Raw genomic sequence first — 20,600 nt, forward strand, 5'->3', positions numbered from 1 at the left:
TTCTATTTCGATTGTGGTTCGGGTCAATCCCTCTTGTCCTGTAACGGTACCCTAATAAATCTTTAATACGAGAGCATGTACGACCAAATGAACCGAAGGTGAATAATCGAATTAACGTCCAAAATAATATAGTGTCTCTAGAAATAACCTACATTTGGTCCTATAAAATCACATTGTTGTGAGTCTAAAGATGGAGATTATAAAGGCTGAGTTGCACCACCTTATTTTTACCGTAACAATGACAATAACCGGTGCTTTTCGTATGGAGTTTGACAGATTTTTGACGTTTGACAAAGTTAAAGTAAGATGGTGTAACCCACCCTTAGTGATTCCAATCAAATAATCAGAACTTAACACGTTCACTGCCGGTAAGAAAAAAAAAAGTAACAAAAACTAATACTGGTCATCACAAAAATCGGCCCACCTACGTTTTACAGGAAAACTCGTTTCTACTGACACAATCATGGTGCCCCAACAATATTGGTGTTATTTGAAAGCCCAATAAATATCCTTAAAGAAAAACACATTTAATTTCTTAATAAACGATTAACATAAACGCGATATACAATAAATATGACTTGAAAAAAGACCTCACTTTGGGCTTACCTCTGGGATCAATTAGACTAATTTTTATGGTTATAAAACCAAATAATGATCTCACGTGTCCTCTTTAACAGATGGATAGCGATTAATCCCAACTTAACAGTTTTATACCCATAAAAGTTGGCTCAAGCGTAACTACCTATTTTTTGAAGAAGTGACTTTGGATTCTTCTACAGACACATTTTTGGGGTAAAAACCTTTCCTTTAATGAAATGAAGTTTAGAACTAGGCTTTTAAAGGGTGCCAATATTGGTGGGAAGTGGGGATGCATACGTTTGAAAGTGCTTGTTGCGGGAGGGTCGATTTTTGTGATGACCAGTGTATATAAACTTTTTAGATATTATAATGACAAAAATACTGAAGAAGAAAGATAAAACATAATTTAAAGACTATAATGGCATTATTAAAGTGAACTTATTGTTTTCTTAACACCAAAACTCTGTCAAAATAACAAAGTCACTCTGCAACGAAAATAATTGAGATAAATTATGACGTTCTGTCTTTAGAACACCATAATAGCCAAAGAGGGAGGCAAAATGGGTTCCTTTTAAATATTAATTAACAGCAAAAATATCATCTTTTTAATGCAATAATTTATTAACCTTTGGCCATAAAAATTCCAAATTATTACGTAACATGAAAAAGTGATTAAAATTCAAATGTCAAATAATTTGCTTTGCTATCACAAAAAAACCTGCTTCGCATACAAATCATCGTTTTAGGACAGTTAACAAGAGAAAATTGTATGGAAAAATGACATGGAAACTATTTTCTAAATTATTATTCTGTTGCCTTTTTTGTGAAGCCTATCAACTTTGGAATAAAGTGTAATTTTTAAAAGGAATCCTGAAATTATATCAGACAATATAGTCCCATGGTAAATATCCTGAGAAATAATACTTACCCATACTAAACAGAAAAAAAAATGCAAAAACAGGAAATATTTTTTAAACAGTTTTCACGCGTACGAAGTCGCGTGCACAGCTAGTATTCGCACAAAACTCTTGCAACTTATCCCAAAAGCATTACAGATGTATCTATTACTGACTGTACAAAATTATTTTTCCCAATTCCACATCTAAAATTCCGATCGCGCATTTTTCTTAAGTTCAACGAAAGTCAATGATGAAATCAATTATTCATATTGCGCATTTAGAATGGAAATTTGGAGAAAATGCCGTGATTCGATTACAGTTGTTTTTGGTGGAGAACTGATTTACTTTGTGATTCCAAAAATACTTAGAATAAAGTAGAATACTTACTTATTTAGGCACTAGCGGCCGCCCGCGACTTTGTACGCGTGGATCCCGTTTTACCCCCTTAGGGGTGGAGTTTCGTAAAATCCTTTCTTAGCGGATGCCTACGTCATAACATCTACCTGCATGCCAAATTTCAGCCCGATCCGTCCAGTGGTTTGGGATGTGCGTTGATAGATCACTATGTCAGTCAGTTAGTCAGTCAGTCAGTCAGTCACCTTTGAGTTGTATAGATAATAGTCAATATACAATAATTCATTGTAAATTCATGATGAAAGTAAGTAGGTTTATCACACAATGTTATTTGGATATAACGAAACGTCCATTTTAGGAGTCGGTTAAAAATATTTTGACACCAATTTTAAGGACCCTGTTAGGACACGCTTTAAATTATACATATTTTGTTGTTGTCTACTCTAAGAATTGATGAACCAGTAAATTCGTTTTTTTTTCGTATTGTAGGTAACAAGCAACGATCTTTATATTTGTATGTAAACATTAACAAGTACTTACTCAAATTAATGAAATAATGTTTATTGACTCGCGTATTTGAAGTTGTGAACAAGTAGGTACAAAACAGAAATACGTTTCAGAAAACAACGTATTTGAGGAGAGGCATTTACTTCTTAGATAAAGAATCAGCAACTAAATATTTGAATTTTGCTTTCACATAAATTTTAATATACCACTGCAGGCTGTTCTGTCCATCATAGAAGCAACTCTTTAAAATAATTTTAATACAGTTTAAACCTTATTTTCATCTAGTTTAAATTCAAAACATGGTGGTTACAATGCAGTATTCTGCTGAAATCCATCCGTGAAAACCAGTGATGGTAATATCTCTGAACAAAAAAGTTGTCGAGTGTAAAAGTCAGTCTAACTTATAGAAAAAGATAAGGGAAAGTAGAAAACTAAACTTGTTATGAGTCCTTTGACACAATGCTGATATAGGTAATCGCACTCTTACAATATGACCCTTATTGAAGGTGAAGTGAGTAGGCGTAGGGGACGTAGTGTGAATTTACGTAAAGCGCATTCGATATCGACTGCGTTAAAAAAATATATGAAGATTTTAGTTCTTGAAAGTTTCCGCTAGGGGCGCTGTACAATCCGTCACACATTTAATGCCACTTTTTTACGCAGTCGATATGGAATGCGTTTGAAGTAAACTCACATCTACGCCCATGAATTATGAAATTACCTTTCGTTTCAGCCAAATGACGTCTACTGCTGGACAAAGGCCTCACCCAAGGTTTTCCACAATGAACGGTCCTTTATCCATTGGAATATCATAAAGTTTTGATGATTCATTCTATTTATTTTATTTCTTAGAAAAATTATAGGAAAATAAAAAATGATATTTTTACAATATAATTAAGTGCCTCATAACTTCATCTTAATTGATTCTACTGCTTCTTACTTCATTATAAATCGATCCAACTCCCACGCATTATTTGTTATTTGATTTATTTCGCTCTTTGAAGAAAGTAAGTAGTGTTGATTGATTTATATGTAATAAAATGAAAGCTTATTTTTAGAATCTAATAATGATACAGATTATAATAATATTTTGTATGATCTTATAAAAAACCTTTTCTAGCTTTTTGCTATTTCGTACAAAATGTATCTACAAACCCCTCAATACACAGATATATTTTTTCCGAAATACAGTTTTTATTATTTAGCTTTTGCCCACGACTACTCTGCTTTGATTTCAATTATCCTGCTTTCGCCTCCGAGATTTATTTTACCATGTAGTACCCCTGTACGACAACCCAATCCGCACACAATATTCAGCGTAGTAGTATTAAAAAACAAAAGAGCGGGCAACCCCACCCCTACCACGCTGTGGGCTCGGTGTCCGAGCGGTCTCATTCCTTTGTGCGCACGCGCAACGACCGCACGCAGTATAAGAAAAATGCTTAAGTGACGTCACCAGGACGTTTTTACCGACAAAAAACGTAATTATTTTAAGTTGTGCAGTGTAGTGACGAGAATTAGACCCAACAAAAGGTTGGTTGTAACAACTATTTTGTGCAAGTGCTCGTACATTTTTATTATAAGCGTTGTGACACGACGCGTAACTTTGACCCATTTTTAGCTCCAAGTTAACGCGCGATGTTAACCAGTAGCCATTTTTTTGCTCCGAGGTAATGCGAGATGTTACCCAGTAGCCATTCTATTGAATGATCAAACGAACTTACCAAGTGAAGTTCGATCTAAATTATCCTGTTTTCGCCGAAGAGATTTAAGGTCCCTCCCAACCCGAAGATTTCTATATCTTCTTCCCTGGAGGTAAACGTCAATGTCATCTCTTCTCTAAATATAATGAGACCGCTCGGACACCGAGCCCACAGCGTGGTAGGGGTGGGGTTGCCCGCTCTTTTGTTTTTTAATACTACTACGCTGAATATTGTGTGCGGATTGGGTTGTCGTACAGGGGTACTACATGGTAACTTAAATCTCTTCGGCGAAAACAGGATAATTTAGATCGAACTTCACTTGGTAAGTTCGTTTGATCATTCAATAAAAAGTAGCCCACTGAATTATAGCCCATTTGCTATTCTGATTAAGTATAGGTACCACAGTTTCAGTTACCTATTTCCTTTTTTTCTCTCGCTCTCATTAAGCGACAATTCTTTGCGCTAGAACGAGACGACATCACCGGAAGTGGGTAGCTGGAAGTATGGCCCATAGTATATTTCTAAACCTAAAGATTCTCATATAAAGTTAAACGCTGTGGTGTGGTGGTGGATTGTATAAGTTTCGCACTCGTACACACAAACGATGCTTGCCTAAGTGAAGCAGCAAATCGAACGTACAGCGTTGAATAGAGCTCTGTGATTGGTTCGTGTGTCACCCTGTGCGTCCACGTGCACTGTGAGACCTCATAGTAATATTTGTGAATACGAACGTTAGGTTTTCGGAAATAATTGTAAATATGAGCCGTTCGTTCGTTCGTTCGTTTCAGCCAAATGACGTCCACTGCTGGACAAAGGCCTCCTCCAAGGCTTTCCACAATGCAATATGAGCCGTAGTTTGTACCAATATCGGACAATCGGACATTCGCCCAATCAATTGGTTTAATTGCAATCGAGTTTTGTGCCCGTTTTTACATGCATTCGCCAAATTGAAAAGGGTATTATGATTTTTTGGCCTTTGTTTGTTTGGAAAACTATTAAAAACGATTGTAAATATTGTACCTTGGACATTGCTAAATTGTCAAAAATTGAATTGAGAAAAAGCATGTGCGAATCGTTAGCTTGTTAGATTTTTTGTATTTGATGTATAGAAAATCACTTGAAGGTAATTATTTTATTTTATTTTATTTTGTTTGGAAAACAAACAGTGAAACAATAACAGATTATTAACCACTGCTTAAGAAACTATACACCATTTACATGTAATACTTAGACCTTAAAGAAATAACGAATCTACCCAATAGATTCCAAAATTTACATAAATAAATTTTAATATCCTTGGACATTTTACACTACGCTTCTAGTCCCAAACTAAGCAAAGCTTGTACTGTGGATACTAGACAACGGATATAAACATTTCTAGTGTACAATAAAAAAATTGATTGTTGAGTAAAACTGATGTTTCATGAAAAATTGATGGGCTGTCGACTAACATACCTTATTCACGAAAATGCCAACAATCACGATTTGCTTAACACTGCAAACATTTAAAGTGCACATTTCCATCACAATTCCCCATTCCGCTACCATTCCAACATTATCAATTAAAACAAAGCGTTAATGTTTTAACAACGCAAAACAAAATAGGCCGTCAACATCCCGCACAAAACAAAATAATAGGCTGCCCGTAAACGAGCGGGATTTCCTGCAAAAACAACGAACACGCATCAGCGCAAAGTGTCCGGACATAAAAGGAATTTAATCTGAGAGTTCCTATGCGGCCGTGTCAGCCGGCCGCACTGGGGTTAGGGCGGGCTAACGCGCGCTGGAAAGTGACATTTAAAAATCCAAATACTGTCTTTATTACGGAGCATTTCCCGTCATAAGGCTAATAAAAATCACTGAAGACTAAATCAATTTCAAAGAAAAGTTGTTTTTTGGTCATATTGCTAATAACAGCTTGTCCGAATTATTCAACCGCCATGCTCTACCAAACCAACATTTATCTAACCGCTACCTTCCACACTTGTTTTGGGAGTTAAAAACGGTTGCGACTTTGTGACTAACATCCCCTTCTCAAGGTAAAGTAAACTTGTCGAGCTACCGATTGCAAGTTTTCACTCAGTTGCTTTATTTTTGCGAATACCTACTCAAAAGATAAATCGCATCGCCTCACCTGATTTATAATTTTTCTTTTTTGTAAATGTAAAAATAATCTACTTTTAGAAAAAGCTGCTGGTTAGTTATTCTAAGAAAAAAAATGGCTGGATACTTGATAGACAAAGTCGCATGAAAATCGCTCTTGTGCGGCCGCCCTAACGCTTCATTAGCCGCCGTTTCGCGGAGAGCCGCATTGTTGTAGCACAAAAGCTAAGGTGGGCCATGTCGCCCATTGTTTATTCCCATCATTGTTCTTGCCATATCAAAGCAGATTCATTTGAAATCACTAACGAAAGCTGCAGTTTATATTTAATGTTTCGGTTGTTTGTGCAGCATGACCTTAAAGAGTCTAGAAAGGCCCAGTTTCTGCATAGAAAAGACCAGAAGTATCCTTATTTTATTATGAAATGTTTTGACCTGTTGCATGGAACAACACATTCAGTTTGCTTCTGACTTCTAAGTTTCACCATCGCACACTTGCTACAGTACACGTTAATTATTGATTGACAATGAACTATGGGTGGACTTACAGTGTGTATCACATACTAGTGTGAAATAAGGAAGAGCCACGCACTAATAAACTAACGATAAACAAACATGACTCTTTAAAAGAGTAAGGCAATAGATTAGCGACTCTTCTAGTTGCGAATTTTAATAGACGGAATAACTGCTTGCCATAAGCAAACTCGCAACTCTGTTTACCCCACTTCTATACAGGGTTATTGATTAAAAAAAAACACCAGACACATCATGAGCATCAACAACTATGTAGTCCTTCGAGGATGCTAGTATTTTACAAATAACGCTGTATAAAGTAACAGTAAGACCACTTCGTATTACGATGTCTTCAGAAAGGATGAATCTGAAAAATGTAGGAAATTAAATTCTTCTTAGTCCGAACACGTAGCCAATATCTACTGCTAGAAAGAGATGAAAAACAATCCGGTTCGACATGACCATGAGTCTGTAACTCAGTGATTTAGTATAAGGAAACTGTGTGGAATGAGAATTGAACACCAAACTGTATTACGTCATGAATCTCGAAAGACAGAGTACGAGTATTATTTTGTTGGTGTAGCTGGCAGTTGCATCAGCGATCCTCTTTTGTTTCTTTTTGAAATATCTACACTAATTTCATCAAATTTAAGAGAAAATTTATCCAAAAAAAATTCCAATATTATTTATTGTTCTTGATTACCTTATTCTTGATTTTTAGTGCAATAAAAAAATCGCACAAGTGGACTTGCGTCTTTGTTCCAGGAGGGGTGCGATATTTTAAAGAAGATTGTATTTAACTCCGAAACTACTTACTGAAACATTCTTCATTAATTAAAGAATATGAATGAATAAAGATATTCTGTAATGGGCCGAGATTAACGGGGGCGAAGCAGTTGTTTAAAGAGACATAATAATATTTCGCTTGGCTCTACAAGTGGTCTTTTCTTGCATCTAGCATAAAATTACCTACCATCAAGCCCTATTACAGAAATACAATCCATGATTCGTCAATCGTAACAGTGCCTATTGTTCAACCAAAAAATGTGAAAGATTATGAGGATGGATGACACACCACACATACTGGTTAAGTATAAAGAAAAAATATAAAATATACAACAAAATTAAACCTTATTTAATCTCAGTAAAGTTTACATTATTGTGGCAGCATTTCGTCACCAAGTAAAGGGTCAGGCGCTGACCTGAAGCCAAACCAAACAAATTAATAAAACAAATTGGCCCAAAGGTCAACATTGTCGCCACCGTACACTTTAAATCTGTATTTATCTTTGCCAAAATGTTTTTGACACCCCATCTGTTCAAAGGGGCCTCCTAGCTTATACCACAGGACTCTTTGATATGGATGCAAATGATACAATATACAGGATGTTAGGTAAATGGGTATATGAGCCGACACTAGCCCATGTTAAAATAGGATTTAATAAAATTAATTTTGTATGAAAATTAAAAATTAAAATGATGATAATTATCAAATTTCTGACTTCTCCATACCATTTATATGCCCATGTTAACATGGGATAGTGTCGGCTCATATTATACCCATTTACCTAACACCCTGTAGTCAATTCATGATTTCTACATCGCCCGGTTGGTAGCGGCCTGCATCCAGCGCCTTCCTGCTACCTTTATGAGGTCGTCCATCGATGGTACTTTTTCAATTTAACACATCGATGTAAGTCGTGCCTGAGTTTGTATTAAGCATTCAATAGCAGTGTTTGTTCGGCGCGTTTTCACAACACTTGTTTGTTTCAAATCACTGCTAGGCCCATATCATCATTATCATCATCATTTCAACCACAGGACTCACTGCTGAACATAGGTCGCCCCTAATGATTTTCATTCCGATTTCTTGGACGCAGGCCGCTACCAACCGGGCAACATGGAAAGCATTGGGGGAGGCCTATGTTCAGCAGTGGACGTACTATGGCTGAGATGATGATGATGATGAATGATTTCCATATTGACCGCCTGATAGCGGCTTGCATCCAGCGCCTTCGTGCTACATTTATGAGGTCCTCCACCTTGTCCCTTAATGGCTACCTTTTTATTTCCATATTTTTTCGACGTCTACTTTATTACCAATGCCTTCGTCACATCAGTACCTATCACACAATAAATTCGTTTAGACACAAATATATCCGGCTAGTACGAAAGTGTGTCAATATAATAGAAAAATATTAATACGCTGTTATCGGGGCAATCGTCCGGGTAAAAAACGACTTCTGGTAAGATCCAATTTCTCATAGGCACGTGACTAGAATCGTTAGGGCTTTTAGGACCGGTACGGTGGCGTATTGTGGGGTGTAACTCAACTTATTAGTAGTAGAAAATATCTTATCTAGTCTGAAATATTGTAACTTGAATTTACGAAGTTGTATACTTATTACAAAAATGTAAAAAATAAACTTTTATCAATCGTTACTATTTTGAGAAGTAATTCAAGAATCGTGATTCGTACTCTCTATTTTGGTTATTCGCCACAGCTTGTTACCTATCCACCCTGTATTAGTATTCGTATTAAGTACTTCAGAACCAATGTGATATCAAAGCAATATTACATTTCACCTCATCCAAATCAAATAAAATCAAATGCTTATTGTCAAAAGAAAACCCAATATCTTTTCCCTTCATAATAACCACCCGCGGGTAATATTAGTTAACATTGGCCATAATTCTCTCGTTCAATAAATTCGTTATAATCTAATTTTGGTTTCAAGCAAAAATGGGCTTTATCACAGCCGAATAGAGTTTAACGATTCGACGTAATCGAGTGGATTGTGATAACAGTAGAGCTCCCGCAGAGTTGAGAAAGCAACTCCCCTGAAAAAATATTCCATTTAATATTTTTGTTCGAATACAGGTGAAATTGAAAATGGATTTAGAGACTCACGCTGGGAGAGACATACCGGCGTGGACGATGGGAATTATGTAAGAGATATTTAGGAAGAATGGAAACTAAGTCCAATGAAACGCGTACTGGAAAACGCAGCGCAGGATGGCCCTCCACAAGGTGGACCGAGGACCTTATAAAGATAACAGAAAAGCGCTGGTTGCGCCAACGCTACCAATCGGTCATTATACAGAAATCATTGGGTGGAGGCTTATGTTCAGCAGTGGACGTTTTATGGCTGAAATGATGATGATGATGATGAAACACAATGAAATAAAAGGCAGTTTGAGAGTAGATATTGAGAGGAGATTTCATAGGTGTAGAGTGCATCATTGCTTAGATTAAAAGTGGGTTCAGACAAATTAGGGATCTTTTGACAATTTTTTAATTTGAAACTTTATTTTATATCTATTTTATTATGTTTCCGCCACAGATACGTAAGATGACGCAGCGACACCGCTTCGACGTCGCACCACCGTCACAATTCATTCGTGCCTTGACCCTTAGACGTGCACTACAATTTTCCTTTTTTTATGTCAATTATTCCTATTTTCCTCTTTTTATGAAACTTCCTCGGACTTCAGCAAACTTATTTGGCTAACATGTCAACTTGGTCCAGGCGTTCTCACGTAAAACGCTCGCCATTCTTCCAAGCAGTGTGTCAGTTATTATGAGCGGTGTACAAATTAGGTTTATTTAAACAGGTTTGCATGAACATTGTCAGTGGGAGCCGAACTCTCCATTTTAATAATGGATGCCGCCCATTCATTAACGCGCGTGTCGTAGTGGAACTTTGAACGGTTTGTCATTAATTTAATGCGTATTGATTGGGCAGTGTTCGGATTGTTACATACGAGCACGAATCGAGTTATAGAGCATCAGCATTCACGACTTTTCGAAAAATATTTAATTTAAATTTATATAGTTTAGTTCTTCAGTCATCATCAACAGCCCTTTACAGTCCACTGCTGGACTATGAGCCTCCTCCACTATAGTGGAGGGTTTTGCCATAATCTCCACGCTTGGCAGGCGGGTTGGAGATCGCAGTTTAAAAGATTGATGTTTTTCAGAGAGCGCTGCTGCCCATTCTCTGTTTGATGTGTAGTCCCTAAGTCACCTCTTACGACACCCGCGGGAAGAGTAGGGGTTGGTGACAAATGTATTCTACTCTGCCTACATTTTAGCAGTTACTTAGTCTTAGTCGCTATCGCCACCACCAGGTGCAATGACTAGTATTTTTGTTTTAACCACAGCAGTCATTTGTTTTGGAGAAGCAATTTCAACGCTTTAATTATTTGTTTAATTTTCATTATATTTGCGCTCATTTGTTTAATATAAACAATCCGTATTGTAAGTGCTTAACACTAAACCATACTATTGCGGCTTCGTGGCACGCGGCTAGGGTTGCCAGGTGTCCGGATTTAGCCGGACATGTTTGGCTTTTTACGGAATTGTCCGGCCAAATATTCGCGTGTCACATGGACATGTTTAACTTTTTACGGACTTGTCCGGGCCTGTCCAGCTTTTGATAGGCTATTTATGTGGCTGTCGAGCCAGTCCAAAGTGGACCCACAGAATAATATCAAGCACATGTATGCATACCCATGTGGGTATGGGATCTTGGGCTACCGATACGACGATGATAGTTGATAGTCATGTGGTACGATACTAATAATATGTCGGCCGTTTGGTGTAGTGATTCTGAACGGACTACTATGCCGAGAGGTCCCGGGTTCAATTCCCAGCCGGGCAGAAATTTAAGTGATGAATTTAATTTCTGTGACGGGTCTGGGTGTTACTATGTATAATAAATTATTATTAAAATATCCGTTAAGCTAGCACCCGTAACACAAGCATATTAATTGCTTATTTTGGGGCTAGATAGCGATGTGTGAAATTGTACAAAGATATTATTTATTAATTTATTAATTGTGACATGCTTAAAAAAGTTATGTCCGGCTTATAGGCTTATTTTTTAAGCAAAATTAAGCACCGAGTAAGCTTTTTTTGGACGTGGTAACCCTACACGCGGCTTCATCCCCACCCACGCGTGCTGCGGTGTGTGGGCTGGTGACGTCGGTTTCACGTTTGTATGCTCGGAATTCACACAACATTATATATTAATTATAATACGAAACAGACGTATGAAGTGATTTAGCCACCTGACACAACAGATGAGAGAATGCTAGCAAGGTTTGTTGTGAGAGACTATAGAACAACAAATGGTGTTTAACAATAAACAATTTATGACATCTTAGATATAGGATATAGGTATTATCGCTCGCTTCAGCCGAATGACGTCCACTTCTGGATAAAGGCCTACCTCGTGGAATTCCACAACAACCGATCCTTCGCCGCCCGCATCCAGGCACCTCCCGCGACCTTTACCAGATCATCGGACCACCTATAGGTATTATAAATGTGTTAAAAAAATACATAAAGGACATTTTGGAAGCCAGAAAACCGCCGATAATAACACAAACAATAGAAAATAATATCATCATCATCATCATTTCAGCCACAGAACGTCCACTGCTGAACATTCAGTTAAAAATATCGATAGCTTCGGATGAAATAGGCTGTTATTCTCAGAAAAAATCATAATTAGTAAACGCTTCCACGATATTTTCGACTATTTCTAAAAGTGGGATTTGCTCTTGTGCGAATAAACGTTATACAATGCAAAATAAATAACTTCAAGTACCTTTAAAGGAGTTTTCTAGCAACAGATAAAGGACTCTACACAACGGATTCAATGAATAAATTCGAACATAAAGGAACGAATAGTGAAGTTAAAATTCTATTTGTACTTCGTTTGTTGAGTTCGATTGAGAGCAAACTGGATTAGCGACTATTTCCCCCTTTTGTCGGTGGAAAGAAAAAGCTGGCTTAAATGGCACTGATTTGTTTGGTAATCAATGACTAGCATTCTTTTCGTTAATCTTTTGGCGTACTGCAAAATTCTTCTTAACAACTTTGAACAATATAAAATACTAGCTTTCCGCCCGCGGCTTCGCCCGCGTGGAATTTTGTCTGTCACAGAAAAACTTTATCGCGCGCGTCCCTGTTTCAAAAACCGGGATAAAAACTATCCTATGTTCTTTCCCGGGACTCAAACTATCTCTATGCCAAATTTCATCAAAATCGGTTGCGAGGTTTAAGCGGGAAAGCGTAACAGACAGACAGACAGACAGAGTTACTTTCGCATTTATAATATTAGTTGGGATTGTATGTATTTGTGTGATGTCCATTGTAATAAATGTATCTTTCTTTCTTTCTTTCTTTCTTTCTTTCTTTCTTTCTTTCTAATAACTTTATTTAGTGGCGGCAAAAAAAATGCAGTAGGTACCACAACTAGGTTACTAAGTTTTATGCACTGTATTTAGTTATTAGACCTTATGTACCCTACCTACACTTAATAGTGAACAAATCTAAATATGTATAACTCAAAGGTGACTGCCTGACTGACTGACATAGTGATCTATCAACGCACAGCCCAAGCCACTGGACGGATCGGGCTGAAATTTGGCATGCAGGTAGATGTTATGACGTATATAGGCATCCACTAAGAGAGGATTTTACGAAACTTCACCCCTAAGGGGGTAAAACGGGATCCACGCGTACGAAGTCGCGGGCGGCCGCTAGTAAATAATATGAATAATATTTAAAATAGAAGGCTAAGGGAAAAAATATTTAGTCTATATCTAAGTTCGCATCAATATCTGCTCTTTAATTTTTGTAATATGTATGTAGGTACTCGTAGTTACTTAAAATAACATCCCTTTCTGATCTAAGCTAGCATCAAAACGGACGAATCTACCCACTTGCGAATCAAAATGAAAGCTCACGGGCTATTTCATATGCATGCTTCGGCATCAATTCGCGTTCGATGCCAATCGCGCTGCGTCCGCGGTACGTAACTCGATAGTGGAGGGCCTACTTTGAAAACCATTCAAATTATTAAGGTCTAAATGTCAATATACGATTTGGTGAACAGGTAAAGGTCATAAGGTTGTTCCCAACCGGCCAATTTGGAAATTATAAATGTCCTGTAATGAATTTGAATTTGTGGCTAAAATTATGATGATGAAACTTTCTGCACTTTCCATTACATTCAAAATAATATTATGTAGTAAGTGCGAAGGTTTGCCTGGATGCGAGCGGCGCAGGACCGGTCTTTGTGGAAATCCTTGGGGGAGGTCTTTGTCCAGCAGTGGACATCTTTCGGCTAAAACGAGCGAAGTGCGAAGGTATGTACTTAGCTACTAACAGTTTCACGTTTCTGCTGTGTTGCTAAATCTACAGTAACTGGCAACACTCAAAAACTTTTAGAATAAGAGACAAAATAGATAAAACAAGAGAGAATGTGTTAATTTTTTGACCTGCAGAGTAGACCCCTGGTAAGGCCAATCATATCGTAATACTCGTGTACCTATTGCAGAACAGTTGAAAGGCTTTCCCTTTGAAGCAGTTACTTGCGTTTCAATTAAATCTATCACCCTTCAAAGAACACTTCTCGCTATGTTACGAGAATGCCGCGTCTAATTTGTTTCAATATTAATAACTTCTATTAGCCATTTAATCAAGTTTTTTTAGTTAGATGTAATAATTAGTTAGATGAATATAAAATCAGAATCAGAAATACCTCTACAAAATTACAGCTCTCTAGTGCCAATAGTTTCCAAGCAAAACCTTGCTTGTCAGGACTACGGAACCCTAAAAAGGAAGGGATTTGCTACACATAGCAAGAATTAAAAGAAAACAGGGTACCTAAACCTATTTATCCCTTCATAGGAATCTTCATTAGACGAAATCTAGTCACAATTAAAAAACGGCTGGGCCAAATACTAGCCGTTTTTTAATTATGCGCTTGGCCGCACATTAACCATTTATAGTTTCATGTTATTTGCATAATGGAATACGTATTTGAACATCTGGTCTGTGGATACAGATGTTCTAGATCATGGATTCAAATTCAGCCTGTAATTAAGCCTTATCTCGCTATAAATACAAACTCCTGCGACTCGAGACTCCGAATCCATTATGGTGTTAAGCGGATTCCAATAAGCTGAAATCTATTGGGAAATCGTTTAATACACATCTTGCAGTTTTCAGGTTCGATATGTACATATTCAAAAAACATCTAATCATTAAAAATATACCTACTTAAATTATCGTGTCACAGTGTTTTAACAAAACTCCTCCGAAACGGCTTGACCGATTCTTATACGGCTATACCTACTATTTTTCATACCCATAGATACAAAACAGTGTTGGCACTAATCAATTAATTTTTTAATCAATTAATTAATTTGATTAATTTTAATCATGATTAAATTAATCCTGATTAAAATAATCATGATTAAAAAAGTAATCATAATCATGATTAATTTGTTAATCATTAATCAATAATCATTAATTTGATTAACTTGATTAACTTCTTAAATGTTCTATCGAAAACAATGTTAAAACATTGAATTCTAATATTAGATGTTTGGTTTTAGGCTACAATTCTATGACAGGTCATACCTAGATAAATGGCAATGCCAGATTTTGTATAGAAGGTGGCGTCTTTTTTTTTTCGCGCGGCCATCGACCAAACTTTGTTTTGTGATTACAAAATAGTGTAATAAACCAAACTTACTATGGCATGTATACCTCTAAACTCAGTCTGAACTGAGTTACGAGCATTAGAAGTTTAATTATTTTCATACTAGATTTGCTTTTTGCGCGCAAGTTTTGTAAGAAATTGCAACAAAATATTGGGCTATTTTTTTATTGCGCTGATTCTGCTGCATACTGATGTCTGGAGCCTTTAATGGATGGTATTGTTTGTTTACACATACAATGTCATTATTTTGTTGCAATTTCTTACAAAACTTGCGCTCAAACAGCAAATCTAGTATGAAAATCATCAAACTTCTGATGCTCGTAACTCAGTTCAGACTGAGTTTAGAGGTATACATGTCATACTAAGTTTGGTTTATTACACTATTTTGTAATCAAAAAACAAGGTTTGGTCGATGGCCGCGCGAAAATAAAAAGACGCCAATTTCCGGCATTGTCTTTTAAGGTAACCTAGACTGCCCCCTGCCCCCTTCCCTCACTGAAACTTCCGGTGCAGTCTTCCGACCTCCCGTAGGAGGATATTATCAGTCCACTTCCCCTACCGTTCCAGCACTTACTTGCAACCCCACACTCCCACCACCTGCCCCCCACCCCTAGCCTCCCCTGAAACTTCTGGTACGAAGTCTCCTGCACCTCCCCAACACGCAAAACCTCCTAGCTTAGCAACCCCACCCTCTATTGAATTGCCCACGCGTGGGCCTCCCCCCGAAACTTCTGGTACGAAGTCTCCTGCACCTCCCCAACACGCAAAACTTCCTAGCTTAGCAACCCCACCTTTCTATTCAATTGCCCACGAGTGGGCCTCCCCCGAAACTTCTGGTACGAAGTCTCCTGCACCTCCCCAACACGCAAAACCTCCTAGCTTAGCAACCCCACCCTTCTATTGAATTGCCCATGCGTGGGCTTCCCCCGAAACTTCTGGTACGAAGTCTCCTGCACCTCCTCAACACGCAAAACTTCCTAGCTTAGCAACCCCACTCTTCTATTGAATTGCCCACGCATGGGCCTCCCCCCGAAACTTCTCTTACGAACTTTCCTACACCTCCCCAACACACAAAACGTCCTAGTTTAGCAACCCCACCTTTCCGTTGAATTGCCCATGCCTCGCTTGCGCCTACCTTTGGGGGGACGACTTCTCCCCTATCGTCAGCCAGCCCACTTAACTTCTATCCTGACCCAATTTTGCTGGAGGATACCAGAAGAATAGAAGAAATTGTGAGTAACAAAACTAGTGCGATAAGTGTTTTGAGTAGTGAAAATTGACGCAGTTTTTTGGAAAAACGACAGTACAAATCCAGATCCCCCCCTTTGCTAGATATTTTATTAAGTCGCGGGTACCTTTTCATACACTCCCAACCCTTTTCTTATGAAAATAGTAGATAGTTAATGAAATAATCAAATTAACGACTAATGATTATGATTAATTAATCTTAATCAAAGTTTTTGATTAATGATTAACTAATCATAATCAAAATAATTTGATTATGATTTTAATCATTAATTTTTAATCATTAATCAGATTAACTTTTTGCCAACACTGATACAAAATAACGTTTACTACGAGGGGCGGCTGAAAAGTTTTGAGCCTAAGTATCTTCAAGTGTTATTATTGACTCGCGCTAAATTTAATTAATTTGCCAATAACCTCTTTAGTATACGTACAAAGTTTCATTTCATTAGCGTCATCACGCTTTTCGAAATTAATCCGTAAACATCATCATGTCTCAGTCATCCGGGCAATGTACGAAATTGAAGTACACAGTTGTCATAAAATTCCTCAAAAAGAAGAACAAAACGCTGACGATAACATTTGAAGAGATGTCTACAGTTTATGGAGAGTCTGGGCCTTCATTTGCCATCACGAAAGATTGGATCGGATAGTTCAAGCATAGCAGGGAGTCGCTAAAAGATGACCGCAAGTCAGGGCGGCCAAATTTCGCCATTAACGAATAAAATAATGAAAATTTAAAGAATCTTGCTTTAAAGATCAGCGAATTAAGCTGTGACAGATAGCTAAAGCCATAGGCATTAGCAAGTAACGTATCGACGATATTTTTCATACTCATTTGCACATGAAATAGGGGTCCCCGCGCGATGGGTGCCAAAAATGCCCACGCCACTCGACAACCAGTGTCGAGTCACAACTTCGCAGGAGTTTAAGGATATCTTTGGCCATAATCCTAACATTTTTTTTCTTACATTGTCACTATTGATAAATAATAGATCCGGCAGTACGATCTAGAGTTAAAATCAGAGTCAATGTAATGGATTCAAAAGGGAAAACGCCGCCGCGGAAATTCAAAGTGGAGCGATCGACCCCAAGCTCATAGCCACTATTTTTAGGATTGTGAAGGAATTTTATTCATTGACTATCTACTTTAAAAAAATTACAATAAACGGGGATTATTATGCTGTACTAATGATAAGAGTGCGTCAAGTGGTTGTTGAAATATTAAGAGGCAAACTGGCGAAAGGAAATCTGTTATTGCAAGACAATTCGCCCGCGCACACCGCGCATGTTGCATGGCTTGCCCCGGGTAAAACTGGATTTCAAGAAATTAATCACCCACCACACAGTTTAGTCCGAATCCCTAGCTATTTTGTCTAATTCTCAAATTGGAAAAAATACCTCCAGGAACAAAGATTTTTGAGTGACAAAGAAATGGAGGCGGCGTTAAAGGCTCATTTCGAAGGCAAAGATTGCAAATTTTTTTTCAGTGGGTTAAAAGCTCTTTTACACAAATGTAAGAAGTCCGTTGTATTAGAGGGAGATTAAATAGAAAAATATATTTTTTATACTTTTCTATCGGCATTTTTAATACCTTAGGCTCAAAACTTTTCAGCCGCCCCTCGTAAAATGAATAAGTTGCTCTATTTGTGTGGTAAAATTATCCAAAATAATTTTACTCTTTTGTCATACCTACCCAACTGGATATCGAATTTTGAAATTCTTCATCTACAAGCGAGAAAATTGGACAGCAAAAGTAATAATTGGAAAGACCCACGATAACTTCACGCAGTAATCATCATAACCGTGACATTGAGGGCTTCGATAAAAATTATGTAAGCGTTCCCAAAATGCCCCATAAAGACCTAAAGCGGGTAATGAAAGCAAAAATTGAGCACTCGAAACAAAAATAAGGAGAATGAAACAAAACGAGTCCATTCTGTGCTGCTTACGGAGAGCGTACGGGAACGAAATGTTGTAGAAAATAAAACTATAGGCCGATAATTTGGTCGGAGTCATCCCTTATCTTTGTAAGGCCGTGGTCGTAATTGAGCGGGATACTGCCTAGAATTTTTCCCGTATTTTCAGTTCGACTGATTCGTCTTACCAATAGCAAGATGCTGGTATGAGTAACACAAGCTATGTTACTCATGCATAAGTAAGACGTTTAAGAGACAGTGATAAAGCATCTAATTTTCCCTAAGCCCTAGAGGTATGAGCTAATCCACATAACGCTAGATTTTAAGAGAGATCACGCAATTGTTTGTAAAAGAGTGTGATTGTTGTCGCTGATTTGTCAATATGGTAAAAATAAATAGAAGTGTTCTCTCTGAAACTCTACGCTAAGTTACTACATATTCAATATAAAAATGAGATAACCTTTGTACATATACTCGTACTTACTTACTTACAAAAATATACATACATATGCATTGAATAGTTAAAAATGTAACATAATTCTATACTAAATAAACGTCACTTTAAACAAGTGTTCAACCTAACCTTATTTTAGTAGGTCAATTTATAAACATTCAAATGTTTATCGCTCTTTCCCGACCACGGCCTTATCCACAAAGAGGCTTAATATTTCCCGTCTCCCAGTTTTGTTATTCCAGCTAAGTTCGGCGCGTGTGCCCCCAATGATAATCTTCCAAGTTGCGACATCTCCATCGGGTTATTTCGCTGATAACTAAGGGACGTAGCACACTTAGCAATCCGGAAAAGGTTCAGCCAAACCAATGCGATCACACGCGATCAGCCGGCGTACAGCGATGGCGATCAGACTTAAATGCATAGATCGCCATCGCTGCACGCCGGCTGATCGCGTGTGATTGCGTTGGTTTGACTGAACCTAAAGGGATCGTAACCGTATCAACTCGAGGCGGTCAGTTCTTTGTATGGAACTCCATACGGCAACGCACCGTAACGTAAGCGCCTCGCCTCGCGGTTGACAGCGCGCGAAAGACGATGACAGCTCGCGAAAGGCGATACGGTGTTGATCCCTTTCCGAGTTGACAAGTCTGCTATGACCTTAAGGGTCGAAGCAAACATGCTACTTTTCGCATCGAATTTTGTGGCTATATTCATGGATATTGCGACTATATTAGTGGATATTGCGTCTATATTAATAGTGGATCGTTACATGGTTGTGGGGGAGACCGCTTCGTGACTTCATTAATGTTTACAAGGGCAGGACACGTTGCAATATCGATATTGAAGATCATTTACTGAACAGTTGAAGGAAAGAAAATTCTTCATTCTGGTGAGCTCAACTCTATATAGAGAGCCTTTTTATCATGACTGTGTAAGACTGGACTTATAAACCATACATATTATGTAGGTTATTGTATATTAATATAGGTAGGTACACTGTACCACATACATACTTGATTTTAACTAGAAAGACAAGCCTAAAATAAGCACTGCGCCAGGTAGCGGCAACTCAATGCAGCGGAGTGTACACAGCCTAATCTCACTCTAAACAAGGTACCTACATACAACGTTGTTGTTTCGTTACGTGAGATGCATTGCAACGATTCGCACTCCTTGTGATGCTACGTCTCACTACTGTAACTTACTTTTTAAGTTTGAGTGTAAAGGCAAGTCCACCAAGAACAAACGTAAGTAGAACCTATTTTCTTTTTGGGATAAGAGATGGCGCTGTGCTCTTTTAGCACGCGCTAACATTTGATTTTTTCCGGGCTTTATATGTATACTTCTTGGAAATACATGCTTACCTACCAGGTTCAACTATTAGATAGCCTGAATCTCAATAAATGATGCTATTGCCTGTAAAATAGCTTTCATTTTCCCATGGACACCTTGTTAAATATCTTACGGTTGTTCTTCTACTGGTAAGCGAACCATAACTTCGAACTCATAAACTCTTCTGATTAATTTTGTTGCGAGTTCAATGACAGTTTAAGTTTCCCCCAGGACAGACTTGACCTTCACTGGTTTGGTTTTTATTGGCGGTCAAGCTGTAGATCCTGGCTACACAGGAGTTGCAGCGGTAAAAACGAGAGGTGGAAATAGTCCCGTAGTAAGCGACTCTACTACTTCAAATATTGCCTATGACTACATTTTCTGTATCGAACTTCCAAACATTCCAACAGCTAGCTTAAAGTCACAAGTCTGTAATGCCTCTTACTTGTGGCTTAAGATCTGACATTTGGTAC

The sequence above is a fragment of the Ostrinia furnacalis genome, unplaced genomic scaffold (genome assembly GCF_004193835.3).
Source record: "Ostrinia furnacalis isolate ACB-3 unplaced genomic scaffold, ASM419383v2 OfSCF4235, whole genome shotgun sequence".
Lineage (NCBI taxonomy): Eukaryota > Metazoa > Arthropoda > Insecta > Lepidoptera > Crambidae > Ostrinia > Ostrinia furnacalis.